The sequence below is a fragment of the Leptonychotes weddellii genome, chromosome X (genome assembly GCF_054177405.1).
Source record: "Leptonychotes weddellii isolate Sample4059 chromosome X, ASM5417740v2, whole genome shotgun sequence".
NCBI lineage: Eukaryota > Metazoa > Chordata > Mammalia > Carnivora > Phocidae > Leptonychotes > Leptonychotes weddellii.
Window position 1 is genome coordinate 55,939,819 of NC_138385.1, and position 7,905 is coordinate 55,947,723.

Here is a 7,905-nt window from a genome sequence, read left to right on the forward strand (position 1 = left end):
TTAGATTTTAGTTCTTTTATTTCTCCAGAAAGGGTTTCTCTAATATCTTCCATGCTTTTTTTCAAGCCCAGCTAGTATCTTTAAAATCGTCATTCTACTCTAGTTCCAACATCTTACTAATGTCCGTATTGATTAGGTCCCTAGCAGTCAGTACTGCCTCTTGTTCTTTTTTTTTTTTGAGGTGATTTTTTCTGTCTTGTCACTTTGTCCAGAGGACAATAGATGAATGAGAGAACAAAATGCTAACAGGGTAACAACAACCCCAGAAAAATATACACTAAACAAATCAGAAGAGACCTGAAACTGGGGGAAAAGAAAGAGAAAGAAAGAAAAAAGAAAAAAAAAGAAAAAGATAAACAAACAAAAAAACAGAATATGATCAGATATGATCAGGCCGGTGCATAGATCAGTGCCACACCCTAGATTTGGGGCATATTTTGGTCTGTTAGAAGAAAGTGATTCCCAAAATTTTAAAGAAAGAAAAACTTATATATGTACAAAAATAAGGGTAAATACGATGAGGGTTGGAATATGACTGTAAAGATGGAAATTATAAAAGATTTTATAAAAGGAATTGATAAGATACGAAGTTGGTTGAAAAAAGAAAGAGGATTTAAAAAAAGGTGGGGGAGAGAATGTGATCAGGCAGGAGACTAGAACAGAGCCATACACTAGAGATTTAGGGTATATTTTGATCAACTGTTAGAAGAAACTGTATCCCAAAATTTTAAAGAGAGAACAACTTATATATATATATACCAAAAATAAGGTTAACTACTATGAAGGGATAGAATATGACTCTAAAAATGAAAAAAAGATTTTTTTAAAAAGGGATTGATAAGATGTTGGTTGAAAAGGGAAAAAGAAAACTTCAAAAAAAAAGAAAATTAAAAAAATTAACTTTGAAAGACTAAAGAATCATGGGAAAAAAGCCACGAATTCTATGTGGAGTATTCCCCTAGTGCTGGAGTTCTGCCGTTCTCATTGATCAGTAAACTTGGTCTTGGCTGGCTGTTCTTGCTGATCTTCTGGGGGAGGGGTCTGTTGCCGTGGTTCCCAAACGTCTTTGCCAGAGGCGGAATTGCCCTGCCCTTGCTGGGGGCCGGGCTAAGTAATCTGCTCAGGTTTGCTCTCGGGAGCTTTTGTTCCCTGCAAGCTTTCTGTACAGCTTTGGAGGATGAGAGTGAAAATGGCGGCCTCCCAATCTCCACCCCGGAGGAGCCCAGAACTCGGGGCCCCACTCCTCAGTCCGCCCCCAGAGAAAAGCAGTCAATATCACTCCCATCTCCCCGGTCTCCGGCCGCACTCCATGCTCCCCCGGCCTGTGCCAGAGCATTTCTGTCTCTGGCACATGACCCTGTTTGGAGTCTCCAAACCCAGTAGAGTCCTGTGGTGTGCTCCTGTGCCACTCCTCCCCGGGGGAGGAAGGGGAGTCTCCCTGGATCTGCTGCTTGTTGGGTCCCTGCTGGAAGAGCAGTGGCCCGACTGTGCCACGGATCACAGTTTATGGCATCCCCAAGCTGAGAGCCCACTCTTTGGCTCCATCTCTGCACCCGGCTTCCCTGCTCTGATACCTGGGAGCTCTGCCGCACTCAGGCACTCCCAGTCTTTCTGTGACCCCGAGGGTCCTGAGACCACACTGTCCTAGCGAGGGTTCCACCCCCCGCTTAGCCACTGGACTGACGTCCCTCAGCACAGCTGACTTCTGAAAGTTCCGATTTTGTGCTCTGCAGCTCTATCACTTGCAGTAGCGGCTGATGGAGGCCCCCTCCCCCTGCAGTCTATCTTTCCAAATATCACCTCGGATTCACTTCTCCACACATCCTACCTTCCAGAAAATGGTCACTTTTCTGTTCAGAGTTGCTGCTATTCTTTTCTTCGATCTCCTGTTGAGTTCATGGGTGTTCAGAGTGGTTTGATCCCTAACTAGCTGAATTCCTGGGACCAGATGAAATTTAGGTCTCCTACTCCTCCGCCATCTTGCTCCTCCCCCTCACATACCCTCTTTCTGACAGCATGTATTTCCCCAAGTCTCTCATCCTTCCACATCTGGCTTATTGTTATGACTTACATGACTTGCCCAATATCGAAATGTGCCAATTCAGATGGCCCCAGTAGGCTAACCCAACTTCCCAGGATATTTACATGACTTTCTACTTAGGGTCCTATCTCTGCAAAGAAGACCACTATCCACACCCACCTATAGGGGCTTCCTGTTCTCTAACAAGAACAGGTGGAATAGCTCTTGGGCACTCTAGGCTTATATCCTTTCTCTGTCATTTATTTGCTCAAAAGTTTAGACAGTTACTCATTGGCCTTCAGTTTCTTTATCTGTACAATTGCATTAATAATAATTATTCCTCAAAGATAATATGAGACCAGAAAAATGAGTCAACAAATTTAAATTGGTTGTTCCAAAGTAGATGTGCAATAAATGTCCCTGTAAGGGAGCCCCGTAACAATCTTTCTACAGTTTGGGTCTAAGACGCTGTCTCTGCTTAGATTGACTCCCCATGTTAGTTTTCTTTGTTGTAGGTACCCGTGCCTCAGCTATATTCCTTCTTTCTACCTTATGTCATATTCCACTATTTTATGCTCTTCCAGATCCCTAGTTACAGCTAAGTAGCCACATTTTCTACCACATTTCTAGCACATTGACTCCACTTGTTTTCCCTCCCCCACCAGTTAAATTTTTGTGGTGAGGGAGAAAGAAAGACATTTCTAAGGGCAAAAACTGGCCGGTATGGGCTGCCTTGAAAGAATGAGCTGGGTTAATCACATACTTTATTACTTAAATCTAAAATATGAAATAGAAAACTACAATAACAGAAAACTGTGAATTATAATAGCTAAAAGGTCATGAGGTATAGTTGGGACTGGAGAAGCCATGATAGGCCATGTACAGGGAGATTTATGAGTAATAATGACTAATTAGAAGAAGTCAAGTGGTGGTGGGATGGAAAGAAGAGTCACTTAGTCACTAGAATGAAGACTCTAAACTCTTACTGAAATTCTCTAGGGCTAACTTGAAGCCAAAACTATCCCGCACTCTAATCTTGGTGAATTCCATTCCTGTTAGTGTTTATTCTTGGATTTATGTACTACCCCTTCCACCCTGTTACTCTACTCATAGCCTTAGAATAAATTTCACTTTATCTGAGTTAGCTTGAGTGGGTTTCTTACAAACAATTGAGCCTGAGTAGACCCTCTGTTCTTTCTTGAATTTCTCATGGATTATAATAGAACATTTTGCCCTGGGATAAAACGACCATATATAAAAATGGATTTCATTTACACTTCAATGTGTACCAATTAATGATAGACATTAGTCAGAAGCACAATTGTAATGTCTCTATAAATATTCTGCCTGGAAACAGGGATGGAGAGAAATGGAAACCTCCAATAGAATGCAGGATCATTTGATATAGGTTGAAGGGCTATAGTGGCAATTACAAAGGCACTCATCCAAATCATGTTGATGTAAGTATAGTGGTGGGAGTGTGGTTTTGCCAAAATAATCAGGAAAGCCAAATCACTGCCCTGAAAGCTCTTGGCTGTGCTAGTTATATCAACACAACATGGGGCTACCTGTCTGGTTTGGCTGACCTCCAGATGAGTCAACTGGTTCTTGACTTAGTGCTTTTAGAATGCTCCAGTTTGTCTCTAAGGCTTTCTACCTCATTTTCCTTCTATCCTGTCACCCTGCCCCTTCACCTTCTTTCCTCCTATTTCCCTGACTTGGACTTCCTGTCTTATCTGGTTGCTTACTCTTTAGCTCTTGTTATATTTCTGCCCTCCCTGCCTCAGAAGCAAACCTATGGCCCATAAAGCTGTTTGCCTAACATAACAACTTAACTTTGGGAATTGACCCAGAGTTCTCTGCTCTGTCCTTTCTGAGATCCCTGGCTGAGATCCTATAGATTGTCCAATAAATGTGTTTCATTCCTCTACTAATCTGGTGTTTATATTCACTCTGGAACTCTCCTTCCTTCCAATTTCCCAGAAAAAACCTCCCAAACCACTCTAAATATGTATATAAATTATCTACTGCTACAGACTGGAAATAAATGCAGCTACTTTGCTGGCTCTGACTTGTGACTTGGCTCTGGCTCAACCCCTTGGGTACTGGCAAGAGTAACTAATTTATCTGCAGCATGTCAGCCAGTGGAAGGAAAGGGCCTAGAGAATGGATTGAAGCATGGAGGAGAGAGGGTGTTCTTAAACTTTGTTCCAGACACAGTGCTAAAAGACAAATTAAAGAAAATTGGTTCGGAGACTTAGGCATGATGATCAACCTGACTAAAGTCTCTATACCAAGATTCTTCAGTTGTAAGTAACAGAAACCAATGTAAGCTACTTCCATTAAAATAGGGAAACTTATTATAAGGAGTTAGGGGTGTGTCACAAAATTCAAGGTCAAGAATGTTATTGGATTTCAGGAATGGACCAGAAAAGGCAACTGCAAAGTCTTCAAAAACTTAGACAATAGACAATATCATTTATCCTTCTCTTTATAATGTTTCTTTTTGCTTCTCTCTCTGATGAGCAGCTTTCTCAACTCCACAGAAAGCACAGGAAATATAACTTCCCCACAGAGCCATGGCATTATTGTTTACTTTCTAAGGTTCAACCACGGGGGCGGGGAGCAACCCATTTCCATCTCTCTCTCTCTCTCTCTCTCTCTCTCTCACACACACACACACACACACAACGTAAAATTTCTGGTAAGAGCTTCTAAATAGGCTCTCATCCTTAGGCCAATCAACTTAAGCCTAGGATTGGAACAACATTTACAAATCACATTCATTGCCAGGATCTCAACATTATAAGAAAGAAACTGGAAAAGGGGGGGTGGATTTAAGGAGTCATATGAACTGCACAGATACACCAAAAGGGATTCACCACAATGGCCAAGCAGGTTTTTTCTTAGTTTTTATTAAAATTCTAGTTAGTAAAAAAATAATAATAATAAAATAAAATAAAATTCCAGTTAGTTAACATACAGTGTAATACTAGTTTCAGGTGTACAATAAAGTGATTCAACACTTCCGTACAACACCCCGTGCTCATCACAATAAGTACACTCCTTAATTCCCATCACCTATTTTACCCACTCCCCCACCCCCACCTGCCTTCCCTCTGGTGACAATCAGTTTTCTATAGCCAAGACTCTTTTTTGGTTTGAATCACTCTCTTTTCCCCCTTTGCTAGCTTGTTTTGTTTCTTTCTTAAATTCCACATATGAGTGAAATCAGATGATATTTGCCTTTCTCTGACTGACTTATTTTGCTTAGCATTATACTCTCTAGCTCCATCCATGTCATTGCAAATGCCAAGATTTCATTCTTTTTTTTTTTTTTATGGCTCAGTAACATTCCAGTGTGTGTGTGTGTGTGTGTGTGTGTGTGTGTGTGTGTGTATCTCCCACATCTTCTTTAGCCATTAATCAGTTGATGGACACTTGGGCTGTTTCCATAATTTGGCTATTGTAGATAATGCTGCTATAAACATCAGAGTACCTGTATCCCTTTGAATTAATATTTTTGTATTCTTTGGGTAAATACCTAGTAGTGCAATTGCTAGATCATAAGGTAGTTCTACTTTTAACATTTGAGGAACCTTCATACTGTTTTCCAGAGTGGCTGCACCAGTTTGGATTCCCACCAAGAGTGCATGAGGGTTCCACTTTCTCCACATCTTTGCCAACACCTGTTGTTCCTTGTGTTGTTCATTTTAGCCATTCTGACAAGTGTGAGGTGATGTCTCATTGTAGTTTTGAATTGTATTTCCCTGATGGTAAGTGATGTTGAGCATCTTTTCATGTGTCTGTTGGCCATCTGTATGTCTTCTTTGGAAAAATGTCTATTCATGATTTCTGCCCATTTTTAATTGGATTATTCATTTTGGGGATGTTGAGTTTTATAAGTTCTTTATAGATTTTGGATAGTAACCCATTATCAGATATGTCATTTGCAAATCTCTTCTCCCATTCCATAGATTGCCTTTTAGTTTTGTGGACTATTTCCTTTGCTGTGAAGATTTTTATATTGATATAGTCCCAATAGTTTATTTCAGCTTTTCTTTCCCTTGCCTCAGGAGACATATCTAGAAAAAAGTTACTATGTCAGATGTCAAAGAGGTTACTATCTGTGTTATTCCTAGGATTTTAATGGTTTCCTATCACACATTTAGGTCTTTAATCCATTTTGAATTTTTTGTGTGTATAGTATAAGAAAGTGGTCCAGTTTTATTCTTTTGCATGCTGCTGTCCAGTTTTCCCAACACCATTTTTGACAAGACTTTTTCCCATGGGATATTCATTCCTGCTTTGTTGAAGATTGATTGACCATATAGTTGTGGGTTCATTTCTGGGTTTTCTATTCTGTTCCATTGGTCTATGTGTCTATTTCTGTGCCAGTACCATACTGTTTTGATCACTACAGCTTTGTAATATAACTTGAAGTCCAGAATTGTGATGCCTCCAGCTTTGCTTTTCTCTTTTCAAGATTGCTTTGGCCATTCGGGGTCTTTTGTAGTTCCATACAAATTTTAGGATTGTTTCTAGCTCTGTGGAAAACACTGTTGGTATTTTGATAGAGATTGCATTAAATGTGTAGATTGCTTTGGGTAATATAGACATTTTAACAATATTTGTTCTTCCAATCCATGAGTATGGAATGTCTTTCCATTTCTTTGTGTCATCTTCAATTTCTTTCATTAGTATTTTACAGTTTTCAGAGTACAGGTCTTTTACCTCTTTGGTTGGGTTTATTCCTAGGTATGGCAAAGCAGTTTTATTTCAGAACCAGAGGGTATACATCTGAGAACAAGCCCCAAAGGGCTCTATTTCCTTAGAAACTTCTCTCAGCTTTCAGTCCCCTAGGAGTGAAGAAGACAGATCTAAACACAAGAAGAAGTTAAAGTAATGAAATAAAGTGACTAGTAGCCTGCTTAGTGTGTTGAATCAAATCAAAATGTGACTAGGTCTGTCACATAGAAATTATTATAAAGAAATGTTAGCTATTATTGTAATCAGAAGAGGCTGGATGCAGTGGGACTCTGAGCAAAAGAGATAAACTAATCTTTGCAGAGAGTTCCTTCAAAGCCACAAAGGAGCCACTCCATAGTGGAATATATCTCAATAGGAACCAAGATTTGAGTCTGCCACATACAGCGCTCTCCTCCCTACATAGAGCTAATCGACACTGACACTGACAAACTCTTGGGTTTGGTTCCTAATTTTTAAAGATACTATGTAGGGGCACCAGGGTGGCTCAGTCAGTTAAATGTCTGCCTTGGGCTTGAGTCATGATCCCGGGGTCCTGGGATCGAGCCCCACATTGGGCTTCCTGATCAGTGGGGAGCCTGCTTCTCCCTCTCCCTCTGCCACTCCCCCTGCTTGTGCTCACCTCTCTGTCAAATAAGTAAATAAAATCTTTTTTAAAAAGATGCTATGTAAACTTCTCTTTTGTTATGACAACACAACAATGACCTCATTCTTGCTAGAGTTGAACCCAAGACAACCCCCTCCACTCCAATTAATCCCATTCTGAAGTAATTCCTACTTCAGAATCAGCCTAATTGAACTTGTAAGGCTCCTGGTATCCTTGATTATGTTTAGAAGATATGTAGTATACTTTATGGAAATGTAACTCAAGTAACAATATTATAAGCACACACTCTCTCCAGGTTGTCTACTTTTTGCTAATCTCCCTCTTCTGTTAACTATTTTTTTTTTAGTTTAGCACCATTTATTAAGTGATCTCAGCTGTTGTAGCTGAGGCTTGTCAGCCTGTTCTTAAAACATAAAATGCAGGGCACCTGGATGGTGCAGTTGGTTAAGCATTGGACTCTTGGTTTCCACTCAGGCTGTGATCTCAGGGTCATGGGATCAAGCCCTGCCTT

General features: G+C 40.3%; 1 protein-coding gene across 2 annotated transcripts in view; it reads right to left on the reverse strand.

Moving 5' to 3' along the window:
• LOC115941091 (uncharacterized) overlaps positions 1 to 7,905 on the reverse strand; it is a 448,023-nt gene that overhangs the window by 189,578 nt on the left and 250,540 nt on the right. The window lies entirely within an intron of this gene.